This window comes from Lepus europaeus, chromosome 3, assembly GCF_033115175.1.
Source record: "Lepus europaeus isolate LE1 chromosome 3, mLepTim1.pri, whole genome shotgun sequence".
Taxonomy (NCBI): domain Eukaryota; kingdom Metazoa; phylum Chordata; class Mammalia; order Lagomorpha; family Leporidae; genus Lepus; species Lepus europaeus.
In genome coordinates, this window is record NC_084829.1 from 40,224,748 (window position 1) to 40,242,302 (window position 17,555).

A 17,555-nucleotide genomic window follows, 5' to 3' on the forward strand; every position below is an offset into this window, starting at 1 on the left:
AGAGTGAGGGTGAAGCTACTGAAGCTGGGGGGGCCTTGGGGCAGAGCCCCACTGTTCTAACTCACCCAGGTGTTTTGGGTGAATCCCTGGCCTTTCTTATTAGCCCTCAGTTTCTTCCTTTGTAAAATGGGCACAAGCAAGGGGCCTCCCTCTGAAGACAGCTGGGAGGGTCCATGGATCACCCATGTGGAGCACAGCTCCGGGCACCCGGCAAAGGCTTAGTCCATCCTGCCGTTATCTCTGCACCATTTCGTTTTCTGGAGAGAAGTACCCGGCAAGCACGCCAGGGGAATAAGTGCTCCAGAGTTTCGAGAGCCCCGGCTCTTCTTGAATCTCTGGATCTTTCTAGTTCCTGGCCCTCTTCTCAGCAACCTCAGGGGCCCCCGTTCACGGCTCTCACTCAGGTTGCATTAGAGGCCAATGCCAGAGCTGCTTGTGGACCTCCAGAGGGGAGAAGGGGAATCCAAAGAGATCGTATGGTGTAGTCTAGCTGTTCTCAGACCATGTGTGACAGCAAGCAGGGGGCTCACATGGTCCTAGGGAAAAGCACTCCTGCTTAAGGACATTGGCCTGATGCCCTTCCATCTCCCCTACCTGTGCCCGTACAGAGCCGCGACACTCAGTGATAAACTAGTTTCCCATCATACCAACCTCACTCTCACAATTTTATTGAGAGGGCCCTTCTAATGAGACAACCCACAGAACCAGTGTTGTGAGGTTGGTATCAGTTATAATTTGTATTCAGTTAAGTGGAACGGAAACCCAAGCAGGATTGCTCAATCATAGGATTCTTAAACACGTCAAGCAACCATAGGCCAGAGTTGATGAAGTACTTCCACAGTACTTCCACAGAAAGACCTGGTCTTTCTCTCTCTCTCTCTCTCTTTCTCTTCCTCTCTCTCTCTCTTTCTTTCTCTCTCTCTCTCTCTCTCTCTCTTCCCTCCCCCTTTCTTTAGCATGAGTTTTGCCTTTGTGCACATTGCCTCATGGCTATAGAATGGCTGCAGTGCCTCTACCTTCACATCTGTGTTCTGGAAGGAAGAAAATGGTGAAGCACAGTAAGCACACGCCAGCTAATTCCGCCCTTTCTAACAAGCTCCTCTGAAAGCCCCAACCAGAAACTGGCTCAGACTGTGTTAAACAGAAGTCCCAGGTGGCAACAGAGTCTAGGAGGTAACTGAACACATTGAATCGGCTGTGCTGCTGCCTCAGACGAAAGCAGGGGTCTGTTAGTATGGAAGAAGGAACAGACAGTTATTAGGTGCACAATTAGATTGATGAAGACTTGACTTCTCAGGTTGATCCTTGAAGGCAGCCCATGCCAAACAGAAGAAAAACAAAGCAAAAGCCATCAATAGAAAATATAGCTTTTTAATTTACATTTTAAAAATCTCTAAGGTGAACAAATATCATGTATTTCATTTATACAGATCTGGGAGCATACCTCCCACACTCCTCTCCCCCATGCCCAAGTTCCCACCCTCCCTCCCCCTTCCCTTCTTATTCTTTCTTAATTTTTACAATGACGTAGTTCCAACCCCTTTTTATAGTAAAATTAACCCTCCACTAAATAAAGAATTCAACAAATAGAAGAAAAAATGCTGTTTCTAACAGTAGAGACAAGGGCTGTAAACAGTAATCAATTCCCAAGTTTTGCTTACTTACATTACATTTTTTTTGTACTTTTATTAGTTACCACAGATCAGGGAAAATATTTGGTATTTGCTTTTGGGACTGGCTTATTTCACTAAGTATAATGGTTTCCAGTTGCATTCATTTTGTTGCAAAAGACAGGATTTCATTCTTTTTTATGGATGAGTTGTATTTCATAGTGCATATATACCACAATTTCTTTATCCAGTCATCAGTTGATAGAAATCTGAGTTGATTTCATATCTTAGCTATTGTGAGTTGAGCTGCTATAAACATGGAGGTATGCTAACTCTTTCATATGCTGATTTCATTTCCTTTGGGTAAATTCCCAGGAGTGGGATGGCTAGGTCATATGATGGATCTATTTTCAGATGTCTAAGGAATCTCAATGCTGTCTTCCACAATGACTACAGTGGTTTACATTCCCACCAGCAGTGGATTAGGGTACCTTTTCCCCCATAGCCTTGCCAGCATTTATTGTTTGTTGATTTTTGGATGACAGCCTTCTAACTGGGGTGAAGTGAAACCTCTTTGTGGTTTTGATTTGCATTTCCTTGATGGTTAGTGATCCTGAGCATTTTTAATGTGTGTGTTGGCCATTTGGATTTCCTCTTGAAAAATGCCTGTTCATGTCCTTTGCCCATTTCTTAACTGGATTGTTTGTTTTGTTGTTGAATTTCTTGAGCTCCTTATAGAGCCTAGATATTGATCCTTCTTCAGTTGCATAGCTTGTAAATATTTTCTCCCTCTCAGTTGCCTCTTCACTTTGTCGAATGCTTCCTTTGCAGTGCAGAAGCTTCTTGGCTTGATGTAATCCCATTTGTCTATTTTTGCTTTTTATTGCCTGTGCTTCTTGGGTATTTTCCAAGAAGCCTTTGCCTATTCCAGTGTCTTAGAGTTTCCCAGATGCTTTCCTATAGCCATTTGATGGTGTTGGGTCGTAGATTTAGATCCTTGATACATTCTGAATGGATTTTTGTGTAAGGTGTAAAGTAGGGGTCTTGCTTCATACTTCTGCATGCATAGATCCAATTTTCCCAGCACCATTGGTTGAAGAGACTGTCCTTGTTCCAGAGATTGACTTTAGCTCCTTTGCAAAGAGAAGTTATAAGTTATAGGTGTGTGGGTTGATTTCTGGAGTTTCTGTTCTGTTCTATTAGTCTACATGTCTGTTTCTGTGCCAGTACCAGGCTGTTTTGATTATAACTAGTATGTCTTGAAATCTGGGATTGTGATGCCTCCTGCTTTGTTTTTGTTGTTTAAGATTTCTTTAACTGTTAGGGGTCTCTTGTGTTTCCATGTGAATTTTAGCATTGTTTTTTTCTAGATCTGAGAAGAATGTCATTGGTATTTTGATTGGGATCACACTGACTCTGTAAATTGCTATCAGTACTATGGACATTTTGATGATATGCATCCAGTCCACAAACATGGAAGATTTTTCTGTGTGTCTGTCTTCATCTATTTACTTAATGTTTTGTAATTTTCAGTGCAGAGATCTTTCACCTCCTTGGTTAAATTAATTCCAAGTTATTTAAATTTTTTGTAGCTATTGTGAATGGGACTGATCTTAAAAGTTCTTTCTCAGGCATGACATTGCCTGTGTATACAAAGGCTATGGACTTTGTTGATTTTATATCCTGCAGCTTTACCAAACTATCCTATGAGTTCCAATAGTCTCTTAGTGGAGTCTTTTGTTTCTCCCTATGTATAGAATCATGTCATCTGCAAACAGGGATAATTTGACTTCCTCCTTTTTGATTTGTGCCCCTTTGAGAAAATACAGTGCAACCCCTCAACCCCTCCTTGTCAGGCCCTGTCTGGTTGGCTGGAGATTGCTCACTGCCAGGCATGTAGCTGGGGGGGCCACACCTGCCTCTGTAAAGGCAGAGGTTTGTAGAAACATTGCTTTGTGTTCTTAGTTTTGCATTCTTAGGCTCAGTAACTGTTTGCAAGGACTGATTCTGTGGGAATGTGAGTGTGTGTGTGTGTTTGTGTTCATGTCTGTGTGCCTGTGTGAGCATGCACATGTGTCAGTTTAGCTTTGTGCATGTCAGTGTGCATATGTGTGACTGATGTAAATGTGAGTGCCTTGTATGCAGGCGTGTGTGTGGATATGTGAGCATGCGTGTGTATATATGAGCATGTGTGTGAGTATGTACGTGCATTGGCTGTGTACACTTGTGTGCATATATGTGAGTGCCTTGTTGCAGGTGTGTATTTGTGTCCATGTGCGAGTATGTGAATGTGTATATGTACGTGTGTGAGTATGCACACATGTGAATTGGCTATGTGCATGAGTCCATGTGTGAGTGCCTTGTATGCAGGTGGGTGTGCATGTATGAGTATGTATGTGTGTATATGTGTCCATTGTATGTGTGAATATGCACACGTGTGAATTGGCTGCTTGAGCAGGTGTGTGTATGTGCATGTGTGTATGAGTAGATGTTTGAGTCGGCTGAGTGCATGAGAGTGATTGTGAGTGCATGTATCTGAGCACACACATGTGGACTGTGTGCACATGTGTGCGTGTTTGAGCATGTATGGGAGCATATATGGGTATGTGTATGTGTGATTTGACTGCATGTATGAGAGTGCATATGTGTGAACTGGCTTTGTGAACATGTGAGTACAGTGTACATGTCAGCAGGTGTGTGAGTATATGTGTATATACATGTATGTGCATGAGTGAATTGACTGTGAGTGTGTAAACATGTGAACAGGCTGTGTATATGTGTGCTCGTGAGTGTATGTGGTTCTGTCCTGGGAGTAACGCCAGGCATCTATAGCTGGATCCATAGGGCCGGTCATAGAGCTGAAGCAAATGGAAACCTCCTGTTTGTCTTGTCTCCTCCTGGCCTGCAGTGGGAGAGCTGTGGTGAGCAGAGCCCTGCACTAGACGGAGGCGCTGCCCATACTGACACTTCTGGACAGAGTACTATGCCCTGCAGGGCCCCTGGGAAAGTGGGGTTGAGGGGAGAACTCCTGATGGCCAGCCACGTCCTAGAGGTCTGTGTTGGGCCTTCTGGGCCACTGGGTGCACCTGCCCCAGGCCGAACCTGACCCTGCCCATCCCACACAGCTCAGAGCCCTGGCATCCCAGCAGGGCCACTTGGCTCCATGGTCTGTCTGATGCTTACCTAGAAGCCAACCCGCTTCCCGGCTGTGGGAAGCAGATGCGCTGGCAGCACCCGGGATGGCGCAGACACCTGGCGACTTCCTGCCGGAGCCCACAAGGCCTCACCTGGGGTCTGAGCAGCCACGGCGAGGGTTGCATTCTTGCAGGGCCTGTAAGCCCGAGAAGCCAAGAACTTAGGCCTGTACCCCAGTGGGCGGCATCTCCTCCCTGGCCATGCCCAGTCCCCTAGGCACCCTGCAGAGGAGCTTCACGTATGCATGCTTCAGTACAAGTCGTCATCTGAAACCCAGCAAATGGGCTGCTATTCCACTTCACAGAAGAGGAGCTGAATTTCTGGGCAGTGAGGTGGCCTACCCAGATCACACGGCCAGCTGACAGTACACGCGTGCCTGCTAGAGCCCCGTGTTCTCAGCAGTGCCACCCAGAAGGCCCCTTCCCTCTCTGCCGCTTCCACTGGGTTCCTAGTGCCCTGCACCTGCTGGGCATCCACCCTCGAAGGCGGCTCCCGAGTAGAGTGGAGCACGGGATCCCCCAGTGGGGAGCTCTCAAAAGGCCAGGGACTGGAGCAACATCTCCGCCCTCCGCCACTCTGCCCCAAATGTCCGAGTCCTTTTTCCCTGCCTGCTTCCTGCCCTGCCTGCTGCTGTGAGCCATGAGCCCTCAGGCAGAGCCAGAGCCAGAGCCAGCGATTCATGAATCCTTGTCCTATTTCCAAGAATCTCCCGAATACAAAAATTCTTCATGGAAAAGCCAAACATTCTTGGGGAAAGTGTGTGTCACCAAGAGAGCAGGATCCCTCACATTGGGCAATGAGATCAGGCTGGGCCAGGAAAATAAGTAGGGACTTCAGGGCCAGATGGAAGCTGATGGGCCCTCCCTGGCGATCCCAACCCCAGCTCCCTGCTCCTCGCGGACCATAGTGGGAAATTTGACTTCCCGGTTCATCCGAGGGCACTAAGCATGGGACGCTTCCTTTTGGATAGGGGAGGAGCAAAGAGGCAGACTGGGGCGTGTGTGTGCATGTGTCTGTGCATATGTGTACACCCCAGTTTTCTCACCCCTGGGCCACCTTCTGTGCAGTTACTCTTAGCATGAGCTGTTGACTGCATGAAGAGCCTCCTAGTGAATTTTTGGGCTGGGAGGGATTGTCAGGGAGTGAGTGGTGGGCAATGGACCCACCTGGGTCCATCCCTGGGAAGCATCTCCTCCCAGATGGGGGCAGCTCACCTTCCCAGAGGGTCTCGAGTACGTGTGCAGGAAAATCCGCTTTCACAGCCATTGATGCAAATTCATGGGCCAGAAACATAGAACAAGAACCAAGCAGGGACATGTGAGTGAGCAGAATGGGCAAGGAGAGGTTATAACCAAGAAAAGCATGGGAAGGATGTGCAGTTAGGAGAAAGCATTACCCCCTGATCATAAAAGAAATGCAGGTTTAGTGCAGAAAATACAGAGGCAGAGGACAGCAATTCAGTTAGCTGATAAGCCCGTCCCTGGGGGACTGGAAGGGGTCTAGAACTTTCTGTCCCTTCACCCCCTGCCCCCCAGCTACCTAGCTGGCCACAAACCATGCTTGGGAACTGTGTCTTCGCACTTGAGTTACTATTTGGCGAGTGACATGCTTCTTAAGGCAGGGTTGAGTACCTACTGTGTGTGCATATGTCAGGCCATTTTGTATCTGGTTTTATACAACCAGCTGTTTAGATAAGTTGTGATGTAAATGCGGAAAGCGGTCTTGGGGGACACTTTGTTAGTCAGCTCAGAACTTGGGGAAAAGTCCCTAGAATGCTGGATGATAAGCGATGGAAGATCCCTTAAATGATGGGGATGAAGGGACCCTAAGTTCAACCTCCTCCTCCTGCAGGGGCTGTGAGCAGGGACTAGCAAGCCCCTGGGTTTGACCTTGGCTGGGTTTTCCTGGCCATGGGTAGAGCGCCAATGCCCTTATGAAGGCTTGGGATAGGGTGGATACTCTAGTGAGCACATCACAAACAATTGATTTTTACAACTGAAATTTGGATGGTTAATTTGGTCCATTTTAGATTTGGAGACTATAGTTTAGAACAGTTAAGACCCCTGAGCAGGAGTGGGCACTTGATGCAATGGTTAAGGTGTTGCCCGGGACACCCACATCCCTTATGGGTGTGCCTTGTTGGAGTCCAGCTGTTTCTGATCCTGGTTTCCTGCTGCAACACTCCCTGGGAAGCAGCAGATGATGGCTTGGGTGCTTGGGTCCCTTTCACCCATGTGGGAGATCCAGACTGAGTTCTGGGCTCCCACCTGACCCCACCCTGGCTGTTGTGGGCATTTGGGAAGTGGACCAGTGGAAGCTCTCTATTCCTCTCCTCTCCTTCTCCCCTTTCTCCTTCCCCATTCCTTTCCCTTCCTTTCTCTTCCCCCACATCCTTCCCTTCCTCTCCCTCCTCTCCACCCCTTCCTCCCCTTCCCCTTTCCTTCCTTCCTCCCTCCTTCCTTCCCTCCCTTCCTCCTCCTCCATCTCCTCCTCCTCTTCCTCCTCTGTTCTTCCCTCTCTCTAGCTCAGCCTTTTAAATAAAACAAAAACAATAATGATTTTAAAAACTGGAACTCTGAGCAAAGGGCACAGCATGCAGTAGCAGAGCTACAGGTGGGCCTCGCTGGCCTCTCTCACCGCCCGTGTCCTGCATACTCCCCGCGCGGGGCTGTCTGCCACTCAGAGTTGCTGCAGAGACTTTCTGGGTGGGTCCACCAAAGGGCACCGGGGTCATCTGAGCGGATCATGTTTCCCAGAGGGAGGGGACTCAGGTGGCTGAGCCCTGCTGTCTGGAGAGGGTTTCTGGCAGATTGCAGGAAGTTGGTATCCGATGCCACGCCCCTCACTGCTGGGCTCTTCCAGGGTGGAGTTGCCTCCAGCAGTGCCTGCCCTCCTCCACTCTCATCAGTCTCCACCTGCTGTAATTCTGGGCCTCTCGGGAGTTGATGTGATGGCCCATTGTCCCCGGGGGAGTCATGGCCTGGAGATTTGTCCCCCTAAGCAGTGGGCAGTGGCTCTGGAGGGCCTCCATGGTGGGACCCCTAGGACCAGCATCCCCTTTGAGATGGGCTCATCCTTGGGCCCCACCATGATTCCTGGATCAAACTCCAGTTTCCCAAGCTCCCAGACCACCCTGCTGCACATATGAGCCTCAGAGGGCAAAGGAAGGAGGTAGCTTTGGATCTGAGTTCCATCCAGCTTGTTAGGATTCTTGGTTTAGCCCTCAATGGTAAACAGGGTGGGCCCTGGAGCCAGACTGCTTGGACTTCAGTCCTGCCTCTATGGCGCTTTCATTACATATGGCGGGGAGAAACTTTCTTTTGCCTCTGACATTGTCTTCCCAGTGTGGGATAATTGTGGCATCCCCCAGAGGGTGGCTGAGAGCTGTGGATGAGACTCTCTGTGTTAAATACGTGAACAGTGCCTGGCACCTGGTACAATAGCTCCCAGCTACTGCGGGTTTCCCAATAGTTATGGGCAAACTGGTTCTCCTGCACTATGTTGACCCAGGTGTGGGATTTGGCCCCTGTGCCAAGTTCTACACACACACACACACACACACACACACTAGGACTTTTTGAATGTAGTACACCTAAAAGTGGTCTGGGGAGAGTAGCTGTTTACCTCACGATACAATTTGCAAATGGCTGACCTTAGAACAAGTTCCACCTCTTTCCCTGGGTGCTCGCCCATGACCCAGATGAGCAAGCTCCCCTTTTGATCTCGCTGACAATGTCACTGTCTTAGGCCTCTAGTCCCACTCCTCAGCTTTGCACAGCTAAAGCCAACTTCTTCATAATAGACCTTCTAGCTGATTCTCCTGCCAGAGTCCTCCGGCACAGGGAGCAGAGAGTAGCAGATTTATTTATCTTCCGATGGAACTATTCTACACAGCAGAAGAGAGGCTTTGGTGGTGTGGTCAGTTTTGGTTTATCTATGGGAGGGTACTTTGCAAAGTTTATAAAGATGTAGAATTAAAGCATAAGTTTATTTTAGTCCAAAAACTTTTTGAAATGCATGCATAGTTTTAAAGTTTATTTATTTGAGGGATGGGGAGAGAGAGTGGGCAAGCAAGAGACCTCCCATCTGCTGGTCCAAATACCTGCAACAGCTGGAGCTGGGCCAGGCTGAAGCAGGGAGCGGAGAGCTCAATCCAAGTCTCCCTCGAGGGTGGCGGAGACCCAGCTACTTGGCCATCACCTGCCTCTTAGGGTACATCTGTGGGGAGCTGGGGTTCAATCCTAGGCACTATGTGTGCGATACAGGCATTGCAAGTGATTTAACTGCTATGCCAAATACTCACCCCCATAGTTGGATTATTTTTAATACATGCATTTCCATAAAACTTTGGAAGACCCCTTGTATGCATGGGTTTCAAGTTTTGCATCACAATAACAATTTTCTTACATTTTCCATGAACTTTGTGAAGCCCTGTTATGTATGTATCAGAATATGTGTGTATGTATACGTGTGTGTGTAAATACATACATAACACCCCCCCACACTGGAACATATCTCACTATAAGTGTTCTGCTCTTTGTCTTAACCCATCAACACTCATATAACCGGAGTTTAAGTCTCAAGCAGGGTTGCTTAGTCTTGGTAGCAGTTCAGACAGTTCTCTGTTGTGGATGTGTCCTGGACACTGCAGGAGGTTTGGTGGCATCCCTTCTACCCAGGAGAGTCCATAGCTTTCCCCTCCCGTGATGATGCGACATGTCTGCACATATCATCACACGTCCCCTGGGAGAGGGGGTTAGGGTTGGGGTAGGGGACCACGAGCAGCTGAAAGCCTCTGGTCTGAGCGGGATCCTGCCTACGGTAGTGCAAGCCCATGACGCCTTATTCTACCCCGGAGTTTAACTGTGGAGTGTGTTAAGGTCAGGAGGATGGATTTATCCACTGAGAAGAAAGACACAGAAGTGCCGGAAGCCTCGGCACCACGCTGGCTTGCCAGGAGCGGTCTGCACCATCATGTTCTTGTGCTTCCGCCAGGCCTCCGCTCAGCGCATCTGCATCTGAGCCAAGGCCATCAGCTCTGGTCCCAGGTCCCTCCCTCCCCAGGCAACTGGAAACCTCACCAGAACCAGGGAATGGCCTTTAGTTTTTGGCTTATAAATACTCATCGGATCATTTCTCTTACTGAGAATTTTTTTAAATCATGTTTAGCATTCTTGTTGCCGTAGTGGAAACTTTTGTTCTTTGGAGAGCTTCCCATTCTAGGCTCAGGTCAGATTCCTCAGTGGAACTCTGAACATTTTAGGCAAGTTTTGCCAGAGAGGTTGCACCTTGGATGAGTTTACACAACTGTGGTCAGATCCTGGGTTAAGACTCCCAGCATCCCAAGATAGACAGCGGGGAAAGCTACGCAGCTGGACAAAGAGCACGCACCCAGGCCTCTCAAGGGAGGCTGGGATCAAACCCATGTATGGTCCCAGTAATTTTCCAGATTTCTCTCCTCACACCCTAGCATCTGGTGTGTAAGAGGACCAGCCAGTGCCCCAGCCAGCAGAAATCCAATCACGCTTGGTAACACACCCTCCCCAAAGGCCAGGCACGTAAACCAGCAGAAGATGGGTCACTCGCGTCAGGTGTCTGTCGGGGTCAGTGAAGGAGCCGTGCCCACCACAGTTACCAAGGAGCCCAGGCTGGCAGGACAGGCACCACCTTCCATGTTGGCGGTTGCTATGCCAACGGGGGAGGAGTCAGCCTCTGCCAGGGAGCAGCTCTACACCACTCAGGAACTTTGTATTGGGGTTCTCCAGAGCCACGGTGCTGATGGGATCCCTTTCTCTCTGTCTACCTAGGTTTGCTGTTAAGGAATTGGTTCACATGACTGTGGGAGCCGGAAGTCCAACATCTGCAGGCTGCAGATGCAGCTGGGTTGACATGCCAAATCCCCCATCACAACTATGAGTTTCTACTCTCGGCTCAGGGGCTGTAATTAGCTGCACGGCCCCACCCAAACACAAGTGGCCAGGAAGTGCCCTCTGCTGGGAGTGCCGAGTGGGGACCAACAGTACTGCCTAAGCACCCATCACTAGTGCAATTGTAGATAATTTTATCTGGGACTGCTGCCTATGATTCAGGCATCCCATTATAGGTGCTGGTTCAAGTCCTGGCTTGAACTCCATTTTTTTTTAATATCTATCTATCTATCTGAAAAGCAGAGTTGCAGAGAAAGAGAGAGGTCTTCCATCCATTGGTTCACTCCCCAGATGGCTGCAACAGTTGGAGCTTCATCAGTCCGAAGCCAGGAGCCAAGAGTTTCTTCTGGGTCTCCCATGTGGGTGTAGGGGCCCAAGGACTTGGGCCATCTTCTACTACTTTCCCAGGCCATGGCAGAGAGCTGGATTGGAAGTGGAGCATTAGGGACTCGAACCGGTGCCCATATGGGATACCAGCACTGCAGGCGGCAGCTTTACCCGCTATACTACAGTGCCGGCCCTGGCTGCTCCATTCCTGCTCCCTGCTAATGTACCTGGGAAATCATCAGAAGATGGCCCAAGTGCATGGGCCCCTGCACCCACGTGGGAGACTCAGAAGCAGCTCCTGGCTTCGGTCTGGCCCAGCCCTGATCATTTGGGGATTGGAAGACTTCTCTGTCTCTCCCTCTCTCTCTATAACTCTGACCTTCAAATGAATAAAATAAATCATACAAAGCAGTGCTCTAATTTAGTAAAATTGTATCTGAGGATGAAGGCAGTGATGGGTGGTATTCCTGGTCCGTGCCTCTGCTGAATGAATGCAGAGGTAGTCAGAATTGGACTCGTGTGAGCCATCTGTTCACGGGCGAGGTCAGGGAAGGAGCTGCGATATGACATACCTGGTCTCCAGGGTGCCTCCCTTCAACTACTGCTGCTGAACACCTGCCTTGGGTTTTTCTTTACTACTTGCTTCATCGAGGGTTTTCTGTGGGTGGTGTTACATTTGAGGGTCGCTTGTATGATCGAAGAGTGCCCTGCGAATTGGCCTTTGTGGCTTCCTCGGAGTACAAATCCTTGAGGTTGCCTTTCTCATGCTTGCATCAGACTCTCTGGGAAGGGCTAGGAGCCAGCTGTCATTTTTGCCACCATCTCGTTCTGGGTTTCGGACACGTTCGCTCCAGTGAGGGCTCCAGTGTTTTTCCCTGGCTGTCCTAGGGCTGGGAGTGGTTTGAGCAGTGTGATCGCTAAGCAGCTTCCACCTCTGACACTCTGTGTGCCTTTGGCCCACGCCCTTTGCCAGTGACTCCCAACACTGGGGGTTGTGGATTGGCTGGCTGGTTGCACAGAGCTGAGGCTGAGTGGTAGGGTGTCCGGCCATGAAACTGGCAGGGATGGCTCTGGGTTCTAACTGGAAGCTTGGCCTCCTTAGCACCCTGCACAGCGGCTGGGGAGCACTGGGCCCACCTGACTGGGGGGCGGGAGGGGGGGTCATGGCAAGGGTATGTTGGGTCAGAGCACTGGGAAGCAAGAGGAGGGGGCAAGACCAAGACTTGGGAACTGCCTGACCTAGCAGCAGAAGGGGACATGTGGGCAAGACCAACCTCCTAAGGGCCAAGTTCCAAGAACTTCAGATGCTACTTCTTCCTGTACTCACATTTGACACCGTGGATACTCACTCAGGCCAGTTGCAAACTTCAAATGAGATGACGTCCCAGGAAGTGCCTGGGAAACCATCCATGAGTGAAGACAGACATTGAATTTTAGCTGATGGTGTGCTGCCAGCTCTGACAGAATGTTCTAGAAGGTTTCCTTAGGTTGCACTGCTACAACAAAATAGACTCAGTGGTTTCACAGGCATCGATAGCTCGCAGTTCTGGAGGCTGGGAAGTCCCAGGTCAAGTGCAGGCAGATGAGCGTCTGGCGGGGCCGTCTTCTCAGTGTGACCTCTCCCGGAGGAAGGGGTGGGGCAGAGCTCTGCGATTCTCTTAGAAGACCATGGATCCCATTTGGGAGGACTCCACCCTCGTGATCTAATCACTCTGCAAAGCCCCAACTCCTAACACCAGCACATCAAGTTGGGAACTTCTGAGGCAACACAAACACTCATCCATTACAGGGGGCAAAGCTTGTGGGAATTTAGGGAAGACGCACGGGATTCCGCCTGTGGGAGAGGAGGGCTCCACAGCAGCAGTGACGACGAACCTGGTCTTGAAAGATGCCACCCGACGGGAGGAGGGTCCTTTGCAGAAGGCACTGTGTGTGCAAGGTGTGCAAGTGGCCGGGTGCCGGACAGGCTTGTACAAGCCTTGGTATCTGGCCAGGCTGCTGGGAGGGACAGTGGAAGCTGCAGAGGGCACTGATGGTCAAACTATGAATTCCTAAGGGGAATTTGGACTTGAATTTTTCAAGTACCTGGTTTTTAAATAGGTTTCATTTCAGTGTTGGCTAACAGGAAAAGCTATTGCTTTAATTTCACTTAAAACCTGTCTCTTGGTCTATAATAGGCAAACTTTAACTCAAATAGAGTTAATCACAGTGTTTCCCACACTGTCCTGTTTTTCACTCTCTCTCTTTCTTAGAACTTCCACGTGGGATGCACACATCTTCTTGCTCTGGTCTTGGTGGTTTGAAGTATTTGAGTGGCAGAGAGAAGTGCAATCCTTGTTATTTTTTTCTCTTTATAACGAATAAGTATTTTGGAACGTGGAAAAGATAGAAAACTATAAAGATGGAAAGAAAGGGCGTACGTGATCTACCCCTGAGAGACAAGGCTGATGCCGGCATTTGGGGAGCACTGTGAGGGCCAGACAGCTCGCCTTGAATGTTGCTGTATCTGAGCCGTGAACCTGACCTCAGCAGGTGCTCTGGCTACAGCTGCAGACAGACGCACGCAGGTTTCCCTGGACTCTCTGGAGGAAGCCTCATGTCTGAGCTCCAGTAGAATCACTTTTGCACAGTTCCTGACTTTTCCCCTCATGGCCTGTGTGGTTTTGGCAATTTACCCTCTCTAGGCCTCAGTTTGCTTGTCTCTAAAATGGGAATAACTACAAAAACAATGATAATGGCCCCTAACATTCTTGTGAGCCCTGCAAGTGTTACTCCACTCAAAGCACTCGGGGAAGTGCCAGGTGCAGAGTGAGTAATTACATTTTGGATATCTGCTCTTGGTTATTGAGCTGCCCCCTGGAGGCCAGCCGTGCAGTGGGAGAAGGCTCTTTGCCTCAGCGTCCTGGTTCTCTGGAGGCTGGGTGAGCTTGTTGATCTTCAGGGTTAGGCTAGTGCAGGGCCAGGGGCCTGGAGCTTGGTCAGAGCTTTTCCTTGGGGAATGCTGGCCCAGGCTTCTCACGCCTTCCAATCTCCCGCTTCCGCTCCCTGGCCGGCTGGCTCGCAGGGCAGGCTGTCCCTTTAAGAAAGACAGTAGCACACACAGCGGCTGCCCAGCCGGCCCTGCCTCCTCTGCTGAGCACGGAGCTGGGGCTGCAGCTGGAACCCTCCTGGGTTGCAGGATCACCAGAGCCTCCCGAGAAGGGGTGCAGCTTGGGATCCAGTGCACACACCCCTCCACCCCGGGAACCCATGCCCACGGAAGGACCCCCTGTCCGCAGCCCTCCACTGCCGCCCTGGGCTGCCGCCACCCAGCTCTGGCTCTGGGACGTAAGAAGCTCATTCTTGAGGCCTGAGCTCAAGATCCCTAAAAAGAAAGTTGGAAAGTAGCGAATGAACTTGGTAAGTGAAAGAAACCTGCACTGCCTTCTCCAGGGACTGCGCAGGGCGGTATTTGGGTTGAGTTCTGGTATTTTTTTTTTTTTTTTTTTGCCAATGGGATCTGATAGGCAGATGCGAGAGGGAGCCAGACAGAGGTGAGGGCTGGGATCCCCAGTGGGTAGGCGGTGAGACTTGGACTTGGGGGTAACCCCCGGCCCCTCCTCCCAGTGGTTGTCACCCTCAAGGCAAGGAGCTGAGGGTTGACATCTGGATACAGCTGGAGGCTGGCCCAAGGCGTGCAGACCGGGGAGGGGTGGATGTCAGATTTCTCCCTCATTTGGAGAAAACTAAGTGTGGTCAAAAACGGCTGTTTGTGAAGATAGCTGGGGGCAAGTGACATATGCGACTTGGGGGGGGGGGTGCCCAGGTCAGCTCCTCTTCCTCCTGGGGTGAGGGGGCCGGCCAGGCCCTGGGCTTGTTCCCCAGGCCCGGAAAGGTCTGTGTTGTCCCCGTGGCCTTGCTGTGAGCTGTGTTGGGCAGTGCGCGGTGGGCGGAGGCAGCTGTGCCAAGGGCAGGAAGAAAGGAACGCTGTTACTGCTGAGGGCTGGGAACGTGGCCTCGGGGGAGGCCCGCGCCGCCCAGAGCTGGCAGGAGAAGGAATGGGGGAGAGGTCTGTGTAGTGGGGCTGTGGGGCCGGGCCAGCACCTGCCCTCCGCACCGCGCAGGGCCCTCCCACCCCCACTTGCTGTGGCGCGGACGCAGGTGAGCCCCTTAGGCCTGCAGGCCAGGTACAGGGTGATGGCCGGGGTCTGTGCCAGGGGTGGCCTCCCCTGCGGGCAGGACAGAGGACCAGCCTCTGCTCTGGCAGTTGCTCCGGGCCAGGGTTTCCAAGTCAGCGTTGCTTTCTGCTAACTTCGGCTCTTCAGGCTCCGGGTGCGGGATGTAGCACAGCACGAAGGGTTTTGATGCGACCAGGCACGTGCGAGACCCGGGACAATGTTTTGGACGTGGGATTAAAGCTGTCTCTGAGAAGGAGCCATAGTAGTTACCATTTATCCCGTTATCTTGAATGCACCGGTCGCTGTGCCGAGGGCTTATCGTCTCGTTTAATTCTTGCAGAATTTCTTGGCATCGTGAATAATTTTGTAGATTTTTACAGATGAAGCAAGTGAGGCTCGGAGATTAGGGCTCGTTCCCAGGGACACAGAGCGGGTACACTGCACAGCCAGGACTCACACCTCTTCATTCATTCATTCATTCATTCATTTATTTGTTCAACCACACTGAACCCGCAGCCTGTCGTGTGCCAGCCATAGTAGCTGAGACAGAGATTGGGGAAAACAAGGCTGGGCCTAAGTTCCCAGCCTGGGTCCACACCCCCATTGCGTGGGGGCCTTGTGTGTGAATGTCCTCTCCAAGGTTTGAGAGCCCTTCTCGGGAATGTTCTCTTCCTTGAGAAATGTTTCATTTTGCTTTCATTTGAATAATCATCTAAAAATTCCGGGTCATGGGAATGACCACATAAAACCTACCATTGGCAAGAGATTGGAGTCCCCGAGTTTGCATTTTGGTACAAGTTGGCAGCCAGTGGTGTCGTCAAATGATAGTGTTTAACTTTTAATGCTTTTGTTTCTTAAACTGGGTTCAACATTGGATGCTTGCAAGGCCCCAAGTATCAGAGATTAAGAGTCTACAGTGATTCTTCTGCAGGAAGGGAGAGGTGTAGGAAGGGGGTCCCCAGGGGACATGGTGTAACAGCTCCTCTCCTCCGGCCAGCGTCGCCGTCCTCAGCTGGGCAAAGCAGCCTCCTGGTCTCAGATTTGGTGGGACCCGGCACAAAGTCAGTGCTTCTCTCTGGCCCTTTGCAGATGATGGGACAGTTTGTGCTGAGGCTGGGAACAGCGAGTGTGGGCCTCCCTGGAACTCGGTGTGGCTCCCTCCCAAGGAGGGAGCTTATTCCCTGCTTATTCAGAAACTCCCACCTTTCCAGGGCCTGCTGGTGGGTGGGAGGCCGCAGTGCCCTCCCTGATGTGACTCTGGCCTCGCCACAGAGGGTGCCGAGGACACGTGGTGCTTGCCTTGTGCTTTGGCGTTCGGGGCTGGGCAAGCAGCCGCCCGCCTGCATCAGCTCTACCACCGGCACAGGGGTTGCGACAAGAGGCTCAGGGCCTGAGCCTCCTTTCCCAGGTCCTCCTGCTGCTGCTAAGGTTTGGGGCTTTGATGCACTGCCCCAGTGTAGCTTCCTTCGCTGGTGACTGTCCCTTGGCTGCAGGCTGGGCCTTCGGCTGCGCCCTCTTCCTTGCTCCAGAGCCCGCCTGGCCCTTGTCTGTCTTTGACATTAGAGGTCGGCCAGGTTTTCTCGTGGCCCTGTAAGCCCAGCGCTCCTGCCACACCGCACTGCCCACCCTCCTTAAACATACTCTTCCGTTCCCTGTCTCCCAGGCTGTGCCTGCGCAGTCCCCTCCACCTGGGACGCTCCTCCCCCGCCCCCTCCTGCTGCATCCCATTCTGCTTATAAGCTTGACTTCCGGGTAAATAGTTCCTTTGTGTCCTGACACAATCTCCCATCCTTCAACCCTCACCGACACAGTGACTTCCTCCTGTCCTCTGTGACCCCATCTCTTTGAGTGTGCCCACACGTTAGTAATTTATTCCCAATGTTATCCCCTCAAGGACAGGAGTCCCTAGGACCCGGCTCTCTCTCGTGCCTGCCCCATCCTGGCTCTGCAGCAGGTCCCTAAGGAGTATTGTTGGCATCCACCCTTGGCTTCTCCTTTTATTCCCTAGAGACCATGCTGCAGCACGGTGCTAATTAGAGGCCAGCTGTGCCATTTGGGGAACTCAGAAACTCGTCACCTGTTGGGCACTGAAACATCCCATAGCTAAATCCATCACTGGCCTTGTAACCTGAGCCTGCCGCGGGCCCTGTGTCCCCAGGATCCAGATCCAGTGCCCCTGTTTGTTTTGACATCCCGTGCAGGGCATGGGAGAGCCAGATTTCAAAGCGAGAATTTTTTCTAGCAGCCGTTGAAGGGCAGGCCCCTGCCAGCTCCAGGGCTCCAATGTTAGTGTTTTCAGTTCATTAAGAAAACAAACCCTGAATCCCTGCTGGAGGTGG

The 17,555-nt window shown here is 51.1% G+C and overlaps 1 protein-coding gene across 3 annotated transcripts in view; it reads left to right on the top strand.

Moving 5' to 3' along the window:
• Positions 1–17,555, top strand: part of DAAM2 (dishevelled associated activator of morphogenesis 2) — a 115,394-nt gene that overhangs the window by 20,050 nt on the left and 77,789 nt on the right. The window contains exon 1 of one of the 3 annotated variants that reach the window (XM_062186057.1): positions 14,227–14,458. The exons of the other annotated variants lie outside the window; for them this stretch is intronic. The gene's annotated coding sequence lies outside the window, so the exon portion shown is untranslated. Of the gene's footprint in view, positions 1–14,226; positions 14,459–17,555 lie in introns of those variants that run through there. 3 annotated transcript variants of the gene reach the window in all.